Source organism: Galeopterus variegatus, unplaced genomic scaffold (assembly GCF_000696425.1).
Source record: "Galeopterus variegatus unplaced genomic scaffold, G_variegatus-3.0.2 Scaffold802, whole genome shotgun sequence".
Lineage (NCBI taxonomy): Eukaryota > Metazoa > Chordata > Mammalia > Dermoptera > Cynocephalidae > Galeopterus > Galeopterus variegatus.
This window is the reverse complement of record NW_007726913.1, coordinates 51,466-71,092: the sequence shown is the minus strand read 5'-3', so window position 1 is coordinate 71,092 and position 19,627 is coordinate 51,466.

The following is a 19,627-nucleotide window of genomic DNA, read 5'->3' as shown; positions in this document are numbered from 1 at the left end:
ATTGACCATAGGGAAGGGGTGGGAAGTAGAGGAGGTTGGGGCAGTGGGATGGTATTGAACTTTACTTCTTGAAATGTAAAAAATCACTAGAGAAGAGCTATGGAGACTGATGGAAGAATCCTTTGCAATTAAGAATTTTTTTTTTTCACTTTTCCTCTGCTGTCATGCAGTTATTGTTTTCATCTACCTCTATACATTTGTATATTTTGATAAGTAGGCAGGATGCATTAACATTAACATATCAGTTTTGGACAAGGTGAAGGATGGCTGCTAACTTGTGCTTCATGAGTTCTCAGTAATTTTGTCCACGAAAGTCACAAAATCAAAGACAAAGTTTTGGAGCTGGAAGAAACTTCAGTCATTACATAATAATAATAATTATTTTTTTAATAAATGTTGATATTTATTTCAATCCCATCTTACCCAAACATCTTGTTTCATCTGATATGTGAGAAATACGAGTCTTCAAGATGAAATAATATTGAAGTGAATTGAAAGTTAGAGTTAACTCAGATCTTCTAAGTCAGTGTCCTCCTTAGAAGAGAACACTAATATTTCCTCAGATTTTTTAAGTTTTTTGGGCAGATGATGAGTATACCAAATATATTTCTATATTTACCTGAATTTGTAACATTAAATATCCTTGACTCTTGGAATTTGCTCCAGTAAGGATTAATTCATTGCACTGAAATAAATCCATAAATTAATTCTTCTAGTCAGTATATTTGGCCATGTTGGACACTTACTCTAGTTTCTAGAAGACAAAATTTGGTTGAAAATAACTTTCTGGGGGGTTGAATAACAGATGATTAGAAAATTCTAAATGTACTCTTCTTTTACTGCTTCATATCATTAAAAATAAGTTTCAAGATTTTTGGGTAAAGAACTATATATGGGAATAAATATTTAGAAAAAAGTTTGAACTAACTTAAAATTTTGTAAGGAAAATTATTTCAGACATATAAACTTGACATTCATCTTGGACAAAATCTAGAATGGATATTTAAAGGACTATAAATATTTAAGGAATAACTACTAGGATATCACATGGATTCCTTAAGACTTTTGGAAGAAGTCACATTAGATTAACTCATGTTCATGATTCATAGGCTTACTGACTGAATGATCAGGAATATGTAACAGATATATGACAAATGTGCAGAGGCATTAGCAAGGCATTTGGCAAGTTATGAGATTTTAGTGAAAGAGACTGGAAAATGTGGACAAGATTTAAAATAACTACATACATTTGAATAGAATTGAATGACTTTACCCAAAGGGTTTTAATATAATAATAATGTAGTAGCTGTCATTTGTTGAGTGCGTACTACATGCTGGCATTGTACTGAACAAATGCATATCTCATTTAATACTTAATGTAATGCATGAGAAACCTATTGCCATTTTACTGACAAGGAAACTGCACAATAGATAGTAAGTAAACTTTTCCAAGTTCACTCAATGAGTAAAAGGAGATGCCAATACATGCACAAAAATTGACTCCAAAGCCATACTCCCTGACACTGGGTTAATCTTGTTAGCAGAAGATGTCTAGTATTGACCTTGGTTCTGTTTAGTTCAGTTGAAATACTTCCTTGAATGAAATATGGAGGGCATGCCCCAATGATGTATTGTATAATCATGTAATTTTCATTTAACTTACTGGTGTGAAATTGTGGGTCATTTGTATTACTGATAGTTTTGCTTCATTTATTCCATTAATAACATTTTATTGGGCACTTATACTTCGCATGACAGAATCAGGATCTACAAAGATATTGAAAATTGGTATTATTAGGCTGAAAAGAACAAGAGGAAATTTAATGAAGACATATGTAAGAAGTGGCCCTTGGGTCCAAGAAAGCAAAGTAAAAACGTGAGACAAGCAATATATATGGCTTAGCATATGTGAAAAACACTTTGAAGCTTTGGCTTATAACAGAGGCAACACTTTGACGTGGGTGTCCAGAGAATCTCTGTGTTCACAGGCTTATTAACAGGACAATAGAACAATGAAGGGGACAGTGCTAGATTGTATTGATCAGGTCACCTCTGGAATATTGTTTTAAGTTTTAGGTGCCTTAAAGAATACAAATATTTATATGAGATTGCTAAAAGAGTTGAAATCATGTTATAGAGAAAAAAAATTTAGTGTGTGTGTGTGTTGGGGGGTGGGTGGGTAGTAGTATTATAGCTATCTTTAAATATTAGAAGATTTTCCAAGTGGAATGTGGCCAAGGACTAGGGTCAGGGTGAATAACTGATAACTAAGGCAAAGCATTTTGTTTTAACAAGGTGAAGAAGATGGTTTTAATAGACTGAGCTATTTCAAGATTGCATTCGCTGCCTAGTTAGGAGGCAAGTGTTTAGCCCTGGAGGCATTCAAGCTGATGCAGAACAAACAAATGTCAGAAATTTGGTAAACAAATACAAGTTGCCTCATCCTCGAGAAAACTCTAAATTATGTGGTGAATCTACAACCTTGGATAGGGAGGGCAAAAGTGCCATTAATTTTGCAGACAATCTCCAAGGCAGCAAGGGTAGATATAGTTCCATGGGCATTTCTAAACTGTTTGCCTACCTAATTAGCTGGCGTAACATATTTTGTGCATTTTAAAATAGGGCTTTAGAAATATTCGCCCAGAATAAGTGTGGCCTGTCCTAACGAACAATTTCCAGACTTGACACAAATGAAATAGTAAAACCAAAGTAGTTGATCTGGTAAAACATATTTAGGGCCGGCCCGGTGGCGCACTGCTACAGTGCGCCGCTTGGGAGCGTGGCGGCGCTCCCGCCGAGGGTTCGGATCCCACATACAGACCGGTTCCCGCTCACTGGCTGAGCGAGGTGCGGGTGCGACACTGAGGGTTGCAATCCGTTGCCGGACACGAAAAAAGACAAAAAGGAAAAAAAAAAAAAACATATTTAAAAATGTGACTGCATGTCATATCTCTCCCATTTTTGACATGATCCCCTTCTTGTTCTTTATTTTTTGTTTAATTAAAATGAGTCAGTAACAGTAAATAGCATCCACAGAGGAACTTGTGAGAACCATAGTTGTCTTTCCTTCTATTTATTGGATAGTTGCATAGCCTTTGGTATATCAAGTCTGCTAAAGTCTATGAAAGTACCATCTTTATGGTATTTTGAATAAGAGAATGTGGTGGGATTTTTCTCCTCTTTGGGGAGCACACAGTACAGCCATGCTTTAAAGTATCAAAAGCGGTTTGTCTTTTGACTTTTTGACTTCTCATCGCCTCTCAGCCACAATCATCTTCCTCCTACCAGACTCTGGGACTTGAATATGTAATTGCAGCCCGTTGTCTGCAGGGTAATTATAGACTAATTTGACTTGTTGCACAGCAGGATGACAACAGAGCTGGCTGTCAGGAGGGGTCAGAGATCAGCCATTACCCCCTGGACTGCAGGCGGCGGCCTCATCAGGATTCTGCGGGAGGCTCTGCTCAGCTGTGGGACGGGTCTGCAGCTGTCTGTGTGCCTCTTCAGATGACTCTTGGATGAAAACATGGACTGTTTTCAAGACACTCGATCCCAGCATGCAGTTTGGCTTCTTTTTTTTTTTTTTTTATCAAAGACGTGACAATCATTCTAAAGTGAATGGAGCTATTTTTTGTGCTTTCTATATAAATTTCAAGTGGAATATTGTATGTACATACATTGGCATTAAAATATTATATCAATATTCTTTTATACACTTAAGATTTTAAAATAGTATTAAAAATGTTAAATTATTATGCTGCATTAGGATGAGAACTGCTGTATGTTAAATAGGAGAATAACTTGGATGCAAACAAATGAATTGTATACACAAAAGGAAAATCCTGTAGAAGCTGTAAATAATTGTATACACAAAAGGAAAATTATGGATGCTGGAAATAAAGGATCATAAAATCACAAAGTAAAGATTAAAATGCACATTGTATATTAGTTAACCTAACCCTATAGGTAGTAAAAATGTTTCTTAAATAATTTTTCTTAAAAAATAATAATAATTTTCCTTGTGTTTTGTTTAATCTAGATTTAAGTCTCTGATGGGATGCAAATTCAGATATATTTCTAGAAAGAGAATATTTTACTGTAATTGAAAGATTCTCCAAATCCATTTTCAAATATTTGAAATATTTAACACAATTGATCTTCTCTAAACTTTAGGCAGCTATATTGATCTAACTCATGGTAATTTCAATAAAAGAAAGTATGATTGAGAGTTTGCTCAACAAATTTGCAGATATTACTAACCTAAATGACAATGTCAGTGTTCTGGAAATCAGAAATAAAATGCGAGACGGCCTTGAGAAAATTGGTTCGTCTAGAAAAGATGACATTTAGTAAGGGCCAAAATAAGGAGTCTTCAAAAAGGTCGTGTAAAGATTTGTATTATCTTTTAATTCTATTTTTCCATGAACTTTTTGAAGTATCATTGCATAAGGTGGGTGGTGACAATAAGTTTAAACTCAAATATAGTAGTGGAAAACAACCTAAGAAATTTTGTTGTCAACTCACTTACTAGGCAGTATGAATAAAATGCTTTTATGAAATATACCGGTGTGATATTGTACTCTACCAAATATGTTAGATGCCAGGAAGTGCTCTATTCTCACCACTCTATTCTGCAAAAGGGGAATATTGTGTTTTGTTTCTACTCCTCCATTTCATTATTTTATATGTGTTGGACTACTAGTTCACTTCCTTTGTCAGAGTTTAGGGCAAGATTTTAAACCCTAGAAAGCCAGATGGAAATAAGAGAAAAGTCCTTTTTAGGTTACTAGGCGGAGGTAAAAACATAGAAATCAGGATGCAGTTTATTTATTTATTTTTACATAAAATATTAATCATAGTTATTTTATAGGATGTAGTTTAACAGTGAGTAAGCAAATGGGAAGTGACAGTAAGAGACATAGGCAGGCTGAGTTAAATTGCCATGGCAGTGTTGGAGACAGAAGAAATGAGAATCAGGCTGTTGAACCAGAGGTTTGAGCACCAGCAGTCACAGTGGGTGTGTGGGAAGCCCATAGTCCAGTTCTCTGCCTGCAATGAGAGGACTTGAGACACATGACAATTTCAGAGATCTGGTTGCATGGTCTGCGGCACCTGGTCCTTCCCATTAATGCTAAGAGAACTACCATTTCCATCATAACAGAAGTACCCTTTATTGAGGGCTTGCTATGTGCCAGGCCATAGTATAGGGATTCGTGCATTCATTTATTCATTCATTCATTCATTTCTTTATTCTACAAATATGTGTTGAGCTTAGAATGTACCAGTTTCTATGGTAGTTACTAGGATACAATGAGTAAAAACAAACATGGTCCTTAGTATGGGTGAGACGGATTTTAGTTGTAAAGTGTATACAATTAAGTAAATACAAATACATCTAACTAAAAATGTGATAAGTGTTATTAACAGTCTAAAGGCATGGTAGGAGGAGAGAAGCCCTGACTTGATCTGAGAACGTGATACAACATGAAGGATGATCAGGAAAGAGCTGGGGAAAGAGGAGAAAATGGGGATCTGGACAGAGAACAGTTCTTGAAAGACCCGAGAGCCAGTGAGCTCTTGGAAAGAGTTCCATAAAAGTGGCTGGAGACATGGAAAGAAGCCACATCACACATGGCCTAGCAGAGTATCTTTCGTTTTTTATTTTTTATTTTTTAGTGTTGTCTTTTTTTCTTTCATTTTATCATTACACAATGTAAATATTTTTTTGTGGCCCTCTACCAATTTCTAGCAGAGTGTCTTAGAAGCAAGAGGAAGTTTTCAAGTACAGATATAACATTATCTAATTTTTCTTAAGATAACATTGGCCACAGTGAGGAGAATTGGTTGGAATGAATGTACAAACTAGTTAAGAGGCCAGTTGTTTGGACTATCATGTGATAGATAAGGGATATAATGTCACTTAATGCTCATAACCTAGTAGAATCCTCACTTTACAGAGGAATAGAGAAAGGCTTGGTGGGAGAGGTTTAATCCCAAAATCACATGCTTGCAAGATGAGAAATTAACTCTTTTATGTTGTCTTCCAAGTCACATACTCATTGAAACAAGACTCATACAAATAAAGAAGTGGAATGGATTATTAGATCCTATGTAAATTAATTCATCAATTTATTAAAATAACATTTGTTGAGTGGCAGTTCTAGGCACAGGGAATATAATACTGAAAAAGATAAAAGAAGACCCTCTTCCTAATAGAGCTTACATTTTTGTGGACGAAAACAGTAACAGATTAACAAACTAGCTGTTTAAATATCAGTGATAAAATGATAGCAAAGAAACAAATAGAGAGTCATGTGATAGGCCATGATGGAATGGCTCCTTTCGTTTGGCAGTACCAAGGAAGGGCACCCTGAAACCAGATAGCAGGAAGAAGCTTCCCCCTGAGAAGGCTGAGGGAAGAATCTTTCAGGGAATTGCTGGGACAAAGGCATGGGAATGACACTGTATGTGTGAGGGACAGAAAGAACCTCAGGATACCTGGAGCATCAGAGAGAGGGCTATAGGATGCATTTGAAGAGATCATCAGAGCCCAAATTGCAAAGGACCTTGTAGGTCAGGGGTATAGATTTTATTCTAACTGAATGAGAAGACTAGGGAAGGTTATCAAAGGAGATAAGGTGAAGAAGACAGGCTATGATGTCAGTTTTAAGAGCTTACTCTGACTACTTTGGTGGATTGAAGGAGGCAACAGTGGACAAAGGGAGCATCATCAGGATGCCGTCATAGCCTCCTGATACGGTAGTAGGAATGGAAAGAAGTGAATGCTTTAAAGACCTTCTTATTAAGGAAGATCTCAAATATATACCAATTTAGAGGAAGTGGTAAAATAGAATCACCCGTATTGAACCATTATCAAATCATTGCCAGTTTTATTTCTTCTATATCTCATCAACTTCTTCAGATTATTTTGCAGCAAATATATCACTTAACCCATAAATATTACAACATGGTTTTCTGATAAACAAGGATTTATATTTTGAACACAGTACTAAATTATACCTAAAAATGAACAATAATCCCTAATGTTATCAAATATCCCTGTCAGTGTTCACATTTTTTTGTCTTATGACTTTTTTTTATGATTTTTTTCAGTCGAGGTTCTTATGTTCATATATTGTATTTGGTTGATGTGGCTCTTATTTCTTTGTTGTTCTTTTCCTTGCAATTTATTTATTGAAGAATTTGGGTGGCTTCTTTAAGAGTGTTCATCAATTTGGATTCTCCTAATTGCATCATAATGGTGTCATTTTATGTGTTCCACTGTCCCTTGTACCTTCTGTAACTTGGCTGCTAGAACTAGAAGTTTAATTGGATTCAGTTTTGATTTTTTTTCTTTTCTTTGGCAAATGTCCTTCCAACAGGAGGCATATAGTATCTGATTGTCTCCTTTGTGATGTTAGTAATTGTTGATAATGATAACTCAGATTTCTTAATTAGTGGTTACAAAATAGGGATAATGTAATTCTATTATTCAGAAGTAGGTGGTTTTGAAGTATATTTGAGAGAGTGACTTGCTGATGGAGTTTTGATGAGAGAGAGAAAAAGAGAGAATGAGATTGATAGTATTGCCAATTGCTGACTTGGGTGAGGCTGAAAGAGCAAGTTTGGGGTGTGTGAAAAATGAAGACTGAAGGATTATATGTCTTATAAATATCCAAGTGGATGTTTTAAGAAGGCTGTCTAGAATTCATAAAAGGGATCAGAACTATAGGGTATAGTCATAGTGTTTAGTAGTATTTACAACAGGCATCTGATTGAGATTACCTAGGAGGAGGGGGGTAGAAGGGGAAGAAAAGAGGTTTTGAAGACTTTTAAGGAATTTTGAGCAGTTAATACCCAAGTAGAACCCTACTGAGAATTGAACAAAAAGACCAGCCTATCTCAAGGAGGCACCTCCATATTCACCAGTATAAATTGGAGAGAAAGATGTCCCCTATACACTACAGAGGAGAAACATTCTGCTTGCTTGGGGACAAGCAGTGCTAATCCACAGAAGGCAGAACAGACACCTGTGACTTGGACATCAGGAAGAATTTTTTGTTTGTTGGGAAGGTAATAATCACTAGAAAGTACTACAATAGGGGGAGTTAAGAACCCCACCTCTGCTGTGGTGGGTGGAATTCTAATGTGGCTTCCATGACCTCATTGCCTGATGTGACTCCTGTGATTATGTCATGTGGCAAAGGGCACTTTGCAGACTAAGTAAGGTTACTGATCTGTTGACCTTAAAATAGGGAGATTACTGGATGGGCCTAACCTAATCTTATGAGCCCTTTGAATGGAGAGAGTTTTTTCCTGGTGGCAGAAGAGGAAGTCAAAGAGATTTTAAATGTGGGAAGAATTTGATGCAGGATTGCTGGCTTGAAAACTGGAGGAACCACATGGCAAGGAATACAGGCCAGTAAGGAAATGGGGACGTCAGTGCTACAAGCACAAGGGGCTGGATTCTGCAAACACTTTGACTGAGCTTGGAAGTGTGTTCTTCTCTGGAACTGCTAGATAACAGGGTAGCCTGCCTGATGCCTTAATTTTGGTCCGGTGAATCTCTAAGCAGAGAACCCAGTTGAGCCTGCCTGGACTTCTGACCTACAGAACTATGAGATAATGAATGGGTGGTGGTGTGAGCTGTCGGTTTGTGGTAGTTTGTGACTCAGTGTTAGAAAACTAATATACATATGATATGCTAGGTACTGTCATAGGCTGCTAGGAGGTCTACAAGGATAGTTGTGTATAAACCCTGCTCTCAGGGTACAGGCATTGGCTGGGACGTTCATCTATAGAAAGAGAAGAGGAGGAACAAGCTCAGCCAGGTCTTTTCTTCCATGTGAAAACAAGGGGCCACCATCCTAGTTCCTTCTCTTTCTCTTCCCTGTAGTGAACCACACACACCTAGAAGCTACATGACTTAAGTGTGTTTTGTATATCAATATACAACATTGATGACTGAAGCTGGAATGTTGCATGATGAACAACGTCTAACATTTGCTCAAAATCAATTATTATAATAAAGCATCCAAGATCTACAGTTAACTCGAAATAAGTACAATATCATACAGATATGATATCTCAGTGTTCTTTTCTTAATGTACAAATACAAATATAAGCTAAGAAGATATACCTGCCTAAGTCTTATTCAGTATTAAATTGAGCATGGCACACCTGGGTGTGTACTATTTTAAGTCAATGAATGTGTGTGATTTTAAATTATTTTTAAAAGAACCAATGTAGAGCTATGAAGTTTCTCATCAATGATATAATTTTGGTAAGAAATATATGCACATAGTACTTAGAGAAAGTTTTATTGAATGAGTGATTGCTCCAAAACGAGCAAACTAGGGGGCCGGCCCGGTGGTGCACTGCTACAGTGCGCCGCTTGGGAGTGTGGTGGCGCTCCCGCCGAGGGTTCGGATCCCACATACAGACCGGTTCCCGCTCACTGGCTGAGCGAGGTGCAGGCGTGACACTGAGGGTTGCGATCTGTTGCCGGACACGAAAAAAAAAAAAAAAAAAAAAAAAAAATGAGCAAACTTGGCAGTGCATGTTCAAGCACTGGTTGTCTCTAATTGGCTAGAATTTGTATATGTATAACACATTTGAGTGGGGAGTCTACAATAAGTACTTTTAAAATATCTTTCTAGAGAAGGCACTGTCATACTATCAAGAAGTGACACAAATTTGGTACTGAGAAAATAATCACATCCTTTATGCATCAGAGAAAATATGCATGTATATGTTCATGGTCTCTCCCTCGCTTGCACTCTTTCTCTCTCTTTGCTGCAGATATGGCAACTATCTACCAAATATTTGTGTTTTCTCTTCCTAGCTTGTCACTAAGAGGAAGCTACCGTCAAGGATGACATTTCCCATCAGCCTTGTATCCAGGTGCAGCCATGTGACTTGTTCTCACCTCCACCTCCTCTGGTTTCTTTTCTTCATCTTCCAGCCATAGGCAGAGAATGCTTAGGTCCTAGAGTAGATGGTGGGGCTACAAGGTAGAAAGTGCCTGACTCCACATGGATTAGTCTGTTTCTGTTGCTTATAACAGAAATATCTGGAACTGGGTAATTTCTAAGAAAATGAAATTTATTGCTTACAGTTTCAGAAGTTGAGAAGTCCAAAGTCCAGGGAACACATTTGATGAAGGCTTTGGTGATAGCAACAGTGACCACATGGCAGAAAATGGCATAGCAGAGAAAGAGTTCCTCATGTACTCTCCTTTTAAAGCCCTCAGAATCATGCCCCCAACCACCATTATTAATCCATTCACTGTGGCATGGTCCCACAATCTAATCACATCTTCGAGACCCCACCTTTCAATTACCATAATTGGATTTCCCACCCTCAACAGTTACAGTGGGGATTTCAGCTTCAGTGAGGTTGGAGAGGACATCCAATCTGCAGCAACCCCAATCACCACATGGAAGATGGCAGGCTGACCAGGAACACGTACATTAAACCATTAGGACCTAGTGCCAAGTAAATTTCACTGGTTAAACTAAGAAGTGTGTGTGTGTGTGTGTGTGTGTGTGTGTGTGTGTGTTTGTAAAGCATAAAATGGTAATAATTTTGAAAATTTGCCTAGAATGATCTTTATAATCTGAAAATTTCATACCTGTACATATGATCAAAATCCTCTTATAGGGTATCAAAATGTCACTAATATTTCAAACCCATGCTATAAAGAGAAAGTATAGTTAAAATTATATCCAATTTGGCTTTTTATTTTGGAAAAATACTCATCTTTACTTGCAGTGTGTCATTTTCAGATCACCACTTACACTTCTTTATTTTCTGTCATTAAAAAAATTAACAAGATAATTTTTTTAGCTCTAAGTAAGTAATTTCCAAGTTTATGAAAGCCTATTTAACTGTTGTTGATGCCATAACCCGTAATTAAATTTCAATCTATTTTAATAAGTATTTGGTCCCCCAAACCAAACATGATATAACAAGTAATTCAACAAAATTTATAGTCAACATGTAATCTTTTTTTTACATAATTAATTTAAAATAAATCAATAAGCATGCATTGCTTAAATGGAAAAAATCCAGAATTTTCTTTAACTATACAGAATGTTATAAAAGGTTTTTAATTAAATTCATTATTAAATATTTAATAATAAACTAATCTAAAATGAAATTTTTTATGTTTTCATTACTAAAGACCACTTCATTGCCCTATACCACTCAAAAATACGAAATGAGTTTGAAAACTTTTAAGAAAATTCATAAAATTATATATTATTGTGAAAGGGGTTTATGAATCAGAAAAAGTAAAGTGCCATAGTCTGATCGATTCAAATACATTTTATTAAATAAGAATGTCAGTGGATAAGAATTGTTAATAATGTTTTGCTATTATTTATTTTCCTTTGGGTTTTATTTCTTCATTCATTTCAGGTCCCTCTGAAAGGGTAGGCATATCTTTAACACGATTTAGAAACTAAATTCTTTGTGGTCTAGTGGGTAAAACAGATAAGTAACAACTAAAGTAGCAATTAGGTGGGATGTATACCATTATAGAAAGCAAAAAGAATGATAAGAAAACAGAATGGCAGAAGTAGCTAACCCAGACTGCAGAGGTCAGAAAATATCCCTGCAAAAATGATGGTTATGCTGAAACACTGGTGCTGATGATGAGCTGGCCAGGTGCAGAGCTCAGGAAGGACTTTTCCAGGTGAGGGCACAGCAGGGGTTGCAGGGCAGTGGAGACATCACAGCTGCAGAGGTAAGCAGGATCCAGCTCTTATAGCCTTCCAAGTCTTGTTAGGAACTATGGACTTCGTCCTAGGAGCAATGGGAAGGAATCTAAGCAGGAAAGAGACACAGTTTGGTTTTGCAGGACGATTAGGCTGTAGTAAGAGAGTAGGGAAAGTGGAGGTGGGCTGTTTAGCTGTTTAGTTGTTTAGTGGTGGAAGGAATCCGAGGAAGAGATAGTAAGTGTCCAAACTAGGGTAGTGGCTGTGGGCGTGAAAAAAATGGACAGATTCAAGAGACATATAAGGAGTGTCAATGGGATTTAGTGATTTTAGAAAGAAAAAGAAGGAAATGAGGTCTTCTTGAACTTTTTAACTGCATATTTTAAGATTGAGTAGGTTTCTGCTTAACTCTTGAGACTAAACCCTCTTTTCATGCTAGCCCCTGGTCTGATACCAAGCTTAGGATTTTAGTCCTATCTCTGACCCACATGTAAAGAGAAAAGTCATCAAATCCTCTCGATGTGGTCTTACTCTCCGCCTTCAATCTGGAAGCCAGGAGAACAGCCCCGCTTGCATTTCAAATAGTTCTGTTTGTTATAGTGTATGATTGTTTCTCATTCTTGTTATGTACCAGGAGTTTAAAAGTTACTCATAATTCGAGATGATGGATTTCCATGTATATCTTATAGGTGAAGGGTTTGTGCAGATTTTTTCCTGCTCCTTTCAGGTTCACTCTGTGCTCTCCAATACTACATATAACAGAAACTGTATTTTAATGCAACAACAGCTATGGAAAACATAAAACTATTAGTCATTGTCAAATACTCATAAATGGAGACAGAGGAAGGGTTCAGTTCTCTGTGTAACAAGGACAGAAGAGAAAGGTCAGTGATATATCATGTGGTATAGGATTTCCCCTTAAGCAGTCTTCTGCTAAAACTTGCTCACAGTATGGAAGCTTTTGTCTGTCCTGAGACCCTTAATTCTAAGATCGCTCCTCAAAGCTACAAATATTCAAGTTTCTGCTTTGAACAGTATTGTAGAAAGAGAAGAATGCATTGCAAGTGGATTTGGGGAGGGAAAATTAATTTTTGCCATTCATGAATGCCAGAAACTAATTTTAACAATTGTTTAACTTATGAAAAATTAATTAGATGACTTATAAATTATGTATGTGGGAAAAAGAAAATCTATCAATGGGTGTTTTGAGGATTCAGAAGAGTACTTAAGTTGATAACAAAAGGTGTTTTGTGCAGCAGGTCACGTTGGGGTGGGCTTTTGCTCTTCTTTTGTGCCTAAAAATGGTGAATACAGAATTGTTCTTATGTAATTCCCTGGTAGTGAGGGAACTAGTCATTTCCATAAAGTATTTATCATTATGTGTTCGTCTGCTGGAAGCGTAGAAGGCAGTAGACAAAAATTCAATGGGAAACTCGGAGAATTGAAAAGTCGTTAGAAGAGCTAGAATATCTGAATACTGAACCCATGAGCCTAGCAACATGACACAACCTCGTAATAGGCCTCTCTCAGTTCTCTTGAGAGGAAAACACAGCAATCCTGGAGGTCAAACCCATGTAATGTAAAATGTAAACAATAGACCCAATCCCAGAAACAAGATAAGATTTATTTTTAAAAATCTTGTAGCATAATAAAATATATTTTTACTTAGTCTGACTTTTCAAGAAATAGTGACAGCTGCAACATTCATGAATAGTTGCAAATTGGAGCACAATATGTTAGAAGTATTCAATCTCAGTTTGAAAAATACATTATATATGACTATCAATTAGTATGTCTTTTAAAAAGTTTCATAAGTCTATTTTTGCAATGTTTATTATGAATAATTAAAAATAATTGTAGTTTAAATTCAAAATAATTTATTCTAATTTAAATTCTATAATAAAAGGAAAAATGACAAATGGTAATTCAGGAAATAGCTATTCTGAGTTAATGATATTTTGGTCTTTGGTTCCAATCTTATTAAGTATGACTGTAATCTTTAGTATAAATTAAATAATCTTTAGTATACTATAGATGATTAAGCATTGTATGAAAGAAATCAAATTCCTGGTACTGTCTGATTATCTACAGCTGTTTCCCTTTTACTCTTTTCCTTAACCTCTCTTGAGAAAAGATATATTGTTTTCTGTATTTAAAGAAGACAGCTTAATTAATACTAAGCAGCAGTGCTTCAAATAAAATGGAAAGAAATTGATGAGTTTGGCCAGGAGTTGTAGAAACTTCTAAAAGGGAAGTATAAATATACCTAAAGGATAGTCCAAAATCCAGAGAATACTTTCCTCCACATATTTTACTAATCAAGTAGCCACTTATAATCTCAGCCGGGTTTGGCTTCTTTTGTTTTAAGGATGATGGACAAAGGACTTTACTGTATAGCATAGGATGCATTGCAGTATGCCACTGAAATCCAGAGAATACTTTCCTCCACATATTTTACTAATCAAGTAGCCACTTATAATCTCAGCTGGGTTTGGCTTCTTTTGTTTTAAGGATGATGGACAAAGGACTTTACTGTATAGCATAGGATGCATTGCAGTATGCCACTAGTTTTCATGGTGCTATTGCCCTTGAGATTTTATCTTATACTTATGGTCCTACAGAAGAAAAAAATACATAAAAATATTAATTGCAGCTTTAGTGTCAATTCTAAGGTCCTGCCTGAATTCACAGATGCCCAATACTAACTTAAAACCGAGTGACTGAAATGTGTCTCATTATATTCCAGGCATTTGCAGTGTCAGATCTACAGAGACAAGTGGACCTGGAGACAAATGACCACACTGCCATAAAACAGAAGCTTAATTATGTTCTCTTACATTTTCAAATTATTCTCAACAAATTACCTTGGTAGGTGACACATCCATCAAGGCAAGACTCTAATTTCATATTCACAGTAATGTGCTCCTGTAAACTTCTCTAATAAGGTTTTAACTAAGTTTTCCTCTTGACCTCACTGAGCTGAAATATGGCAGGCTGTGTGTTTTTCAGTGTCTCCAATTAATTTCTGACCTTGGTGCTGCTTGGGCACAATGAGGCAAGTGAAGGGTGGAGATCAGATTTAATTTTGAATTTCCTGACTGCTGCTGGTTTGTATCTCAACTTGAACATTACTTAAACGTTATTTTTGGTCAATGACTTTTTATGTAGCACACTGAGCAAATGTAATTAAGCAGGCTAAGTTTTGTTCTCAGCTGTCCTCTAAGTTCTTGTATGGGAACTTGGAGTCTCAACAGGAAACACCTGTATGGTAGTTGTATACCAAGCTTTCCCAGAGAATGAATATGTAACATTGTTCCTGAGCCTCACAAACTCTTCCTCAAATAGAAGTGCCCAGCTGTATTTGAAGACTGTATTTTAAATTCTTAGTGAAAATCCAGACTCTTGGCTTATGAGTGAACTTTTTATCATTCATTTATTGCATCATTCAATATTAGAATTTTTGAAAAATTTAACCAATCTTTATTGAATGTCTACTCTGTGTAGGGATTGTGGAAGTATACAAAGAAAAAAGAGAGTCAGATTCCACCCTTAAGATATATTAACATTAATAAGAACCACATTATTGTCTTGAACAAAATCTAATTAATTCCTACTTAGAGACAACTAGCAGATATTTAGATAGGCTGCTGGCTTTGTAAAAAATGAGTTCAAAGTTTGTTATTAAAACCCCATTTAACTTTCTCTTTCTAGCATAATAATGGACTAAACATACTTTAAAAACTCAACAAAAAACTCTAGAAATAGGGAATAAACATAACAAAATTACACTTTGGATTTCATAGCTGAGCTCTTAATGAGTTGGAGAAATCCTCAGAGATAAACAAAACAAAATAAAACAAAAACAAAAAACAAACAAAAAACTAGAACGGTGCTGAAAACAAAACTGTTAACTCAAGCTGAGCATGAACATGCAGTTATCCTGGTAAAACTTTCAGATTTACCTCACTCAGAGGTTTGGGTTTTAATAACTTAGTGGCCTTAGGAAACCATGCTTTGAGCCCAAGCAAGATGAGACATTGGAACAGAGATTCTCACTGTAAAGCTGCAGGTCTTAAGAAGTTGCATCTTTAGAGAAAGGGTGAACCAGAAATGCTCATCTGGTGCAACAGGGAATGGCAAGTGTGATGGTTAATTTTAGGTATAAACTTGATTGGATTAAGGGATATCCAGATAGCTGGTAAAGCATTATATCTGGATATGTCTGTGAAACTGGCATTTGAATAAGTGGAGTAAGGAAAATCCACTTTAATCCAGTGTGGGTGGGCACCATCCAATTGGGTGAGACCCATGTAGTATAAGAAGGCAGAGGAAAAGCAAATTCTCACTTCTGGAGCTGGAACATACTTCTTCTCCTGCCCTTGGACAAAAGAACTCCAGATACTCTGATCTTTGGATTCCAAGACTTTTATCAGTGCCCCCCCCCCCCCCCCCCCCCCCCCCCCCCCCCCCCCCCCCCCCCCCCCCCCCCCCCCCCCCCCCCCCCCCCCCCCCCCCCCCCCCCCCCCCCCCCCCCCCCCCCCCCCCCCCCCCCCCCCCCCCCCCCCCCCCCCCCCCCCCCCCCCCCCCCCCCCCCCCCCCCCCCCCCCCCCCCCCCCCCCCCCCCCCCCCCCCCCCCCCCCCCCCCCCCCCCCCCCCCCCCCCCCCCCCCCCCCCCCCCCCCCCCCCCCCCCCCCCCCCCCCCCCCCCCCCCCCCCCCCCCCCCCCCCCCCCCCCCCCCCCCCCCCCCCCCCCCCCCCCCCCCCCCCCCCCCCCCCCCCCCCCCCCCCCCCCCCCCCCCCCCCCCCCCCCCCCCCCCCCCCCCCCCCCCCCCCCCCCCCCGATTCTTAGGATTTTGTCCTTGGACTGAGAGTTACATCATCAGTTTTCCTAATTCTGAGTCCTTCAGACTTGAACTGAGCCACACTACCAGCTTCCTTGATTCTCCAGCTTACGGATGGTCTATAGTGGGAGTTCTCAGCCTTCATAATCATGTAATCCATTTTCCCTAATAAATTCCCTCTCATATCTTTTTCTCTATACAAATCCTATTGATTCTGTCTCTCTGGAGAACCTTGACTAAATTAGTAAGGATATTTGTCAGTCTCAGCCTGAGCTCAGAATAGAAAAAAAGTTTCTCCCAAGAACTTACAATTACAAACTTCACTCATTCAGCTATAGAAATTGAATTTACTACAACAGAGATATCTGGATAACATCTAGCTAAGAAAATTTAAAGTGGTTGGGGATCTTTGGTACTTACAGAAGCAAACACAATTCCAGTCAATAGTGATACATGTTCAACCCAGACCTCACACATTCCCCTGATAAAGCATCAAGTTATAATAAAAAATTAAGATGTATCCAAAATATAAAAAGAACTTGAAACTTCACAATAAGAAAACACATAATGCAATTAAAAAGTGGGCAAAATATCTGAACAGACACCTGACCAAATATATATATATATAGATGGCAAAGAGGTATAAAGAGATGTTCAACATCATGTCATTGGGGAACTGCAAAGTAAAACAACAATGAGATACCACTACACACCTGTTAGAATGGTGAAAATTTGAACACTGACAACACCAAATACTGATGAGGATGTGGAACAATAGGGACTCTCATTCACTGTAGGTGGGAATGCAAAATGGTACAGCAACTTTGGAAGACAGCATAGCAGTTTCTATAAAGCTAAATATAGTCTTATCATAAGATCCGGCAATCACACTTCTTTACCAGATACTAGAAATAGAAAAAAAAAAAAAAACAAGAAAATATGAGTCTGCCAAAAGAATACGAATAACTGTCAAGTACCAGACCCCATAGATCAGGAAACCCTTGAAATGACTGAAAAGGAATTCTGAGTAAAAACTTTGAGGAAACTCAGTGAGATACAAAAAGACACAGATGACACAATGAAATAAGCAAAACTATCCAGGATACGAAGGAGGAAATTTATTTACTTTTAATTTTTATTTGCTGTTTCTTATTTTAACTTCTCAATATACATTGTGTTGATTTTTGTGTCCCAATACCTGTTCCTCTTTCCCCCTCCCTCTCTCCAATCCACAACCCCACATCATATCCGTTCACTTGTCATAACAATTTCAAGGAATTGTGATTGTTGTGCCTTCTTCCCCCCTGACATTATTTGTTTGTATATTTATTTATTTATTTATTTTTACCTCCCACAAATAAGTGAGAACATGTGGTATTTCTCTTTCTATGCATGACTCATTTCACTTAATAGAATTTTCTCTAAGTCCATCCATGTTGTTGTGAATGTAGTATTTCATTCCTTTTTATAGCAGAGTAGTATTCCATTGTGTAGATATACCACAGTTTCCTTATCCACTCATCTGATGATGGGCATTTGGGCTGGTTCCAACTCTTGGCTATTGTAAATAATGCTACAATAAACATTGGAGTACAGGTATCCCTTCAGATTTCCATTCCTCTGGGTATATACCCAGCAGTGGGATAGCTAGGTCATCTGGTAGATTTATCTATAGTTGTTTGAGGAACCTCCATACCATTTTCCATAAAGGCTGCACCATTTTGCAGTCCCACCAACAGTGTATGAGAGTTCCTTCTTCTCTGCAACCTTGTCAGCATTTATCGTTCTCAGTCTTTTGGATATTAGCCACTCTAACTGGAGTGAAATGGTATCTCAAAGTGATTTTAATTTGCATTTCCCTAATGCTGAGTGATGTTGAGCACTTTTTCATGTGTCTGTTGGCCATTTGTATATCTTTCTTTGAGAAATGCCTATTCAGCTCCTTTGCAGATTTTTTAATTGGGTTATTTGTTTTTTTGCTGTAAAGTTGTTTCAGTTCCTTGTATATTCTGGATATTAATCCTTTGTCAGATGTATATTATGCAAATAATTTCTCCCGCTCTGTTGTTTGTCTTTTCACTCTGTTGATCATTTCTTTTACAGTGCAGATGCTTTTTAGTTTGATATAATCCTATTTGTTTATTTTTTTTTGGTTGCCATGTTACACAAAGTGATCTACAAATTCAATGTATTCCCCATCAAAATTCCAATGACATTTTTCTCAGACATAGGAAAAACTATCCAGACATTTATATGGAATAACAGAAGACCACAAATAGCCTAAGCAACCTTGAGCAAAATATATATAAATATATATACCTGGAGGCATAAGACTGCATGACTTTAAACTATACTGCAAAGCTATAATAACCAAAACAGCATGGTACTGGCATAAAAACAGACACACAGATAAGTGGAATACAATAGAGTGTCCTGAAATCAACCCATACACCTACAGCCATCTGATCTTTGACAAAGGCACCAAGTCTACACACTGAGGAAGAGACTGCCTCTTCAGCAAATGATGCTGGGAAAACTGGTTATTCATATGTATGAGAATGAAATTAGACCCATGCCTCTCACCGTATACCAAAATCAACTCAAAATGGATTAAAGAATTAAATATACACCCTGAAACAATAAAAATCCTTAAAGAAAACATAGGGGAAACAATCCAGGAAGTAGGAGTGGGTACAGACTTCATGAATCTGACCCCAAAACTGAAGGAGAAAACTTACAAAAAGATTCATACTTTTTAAAAAATGTAGCAAAACTCATGGAACTGAAGGAGTCATTTAACAAAATAAAAACCACAACCGAGAGCTTAAGCAGCAGATGAGAGCAAGCAGAAGAAAGAATTTCTGATCTTGAAGACAGTCTCTTCAAAGTAACTCAGGCAGACAAAAAAAAAAAAAAGAAAAAGAAAAGAAAAAAAAAAAGAAATAAGAATTTTAAAAAATGAAGAAAATCTAAGAGAGATAGCAGACAATCTTAAGAGCACAAATCATGAGTGTTCCTGAAGGGGAAAAGAAAGGAAAAGGCATGAAGATCATATTCAGGAAAATAA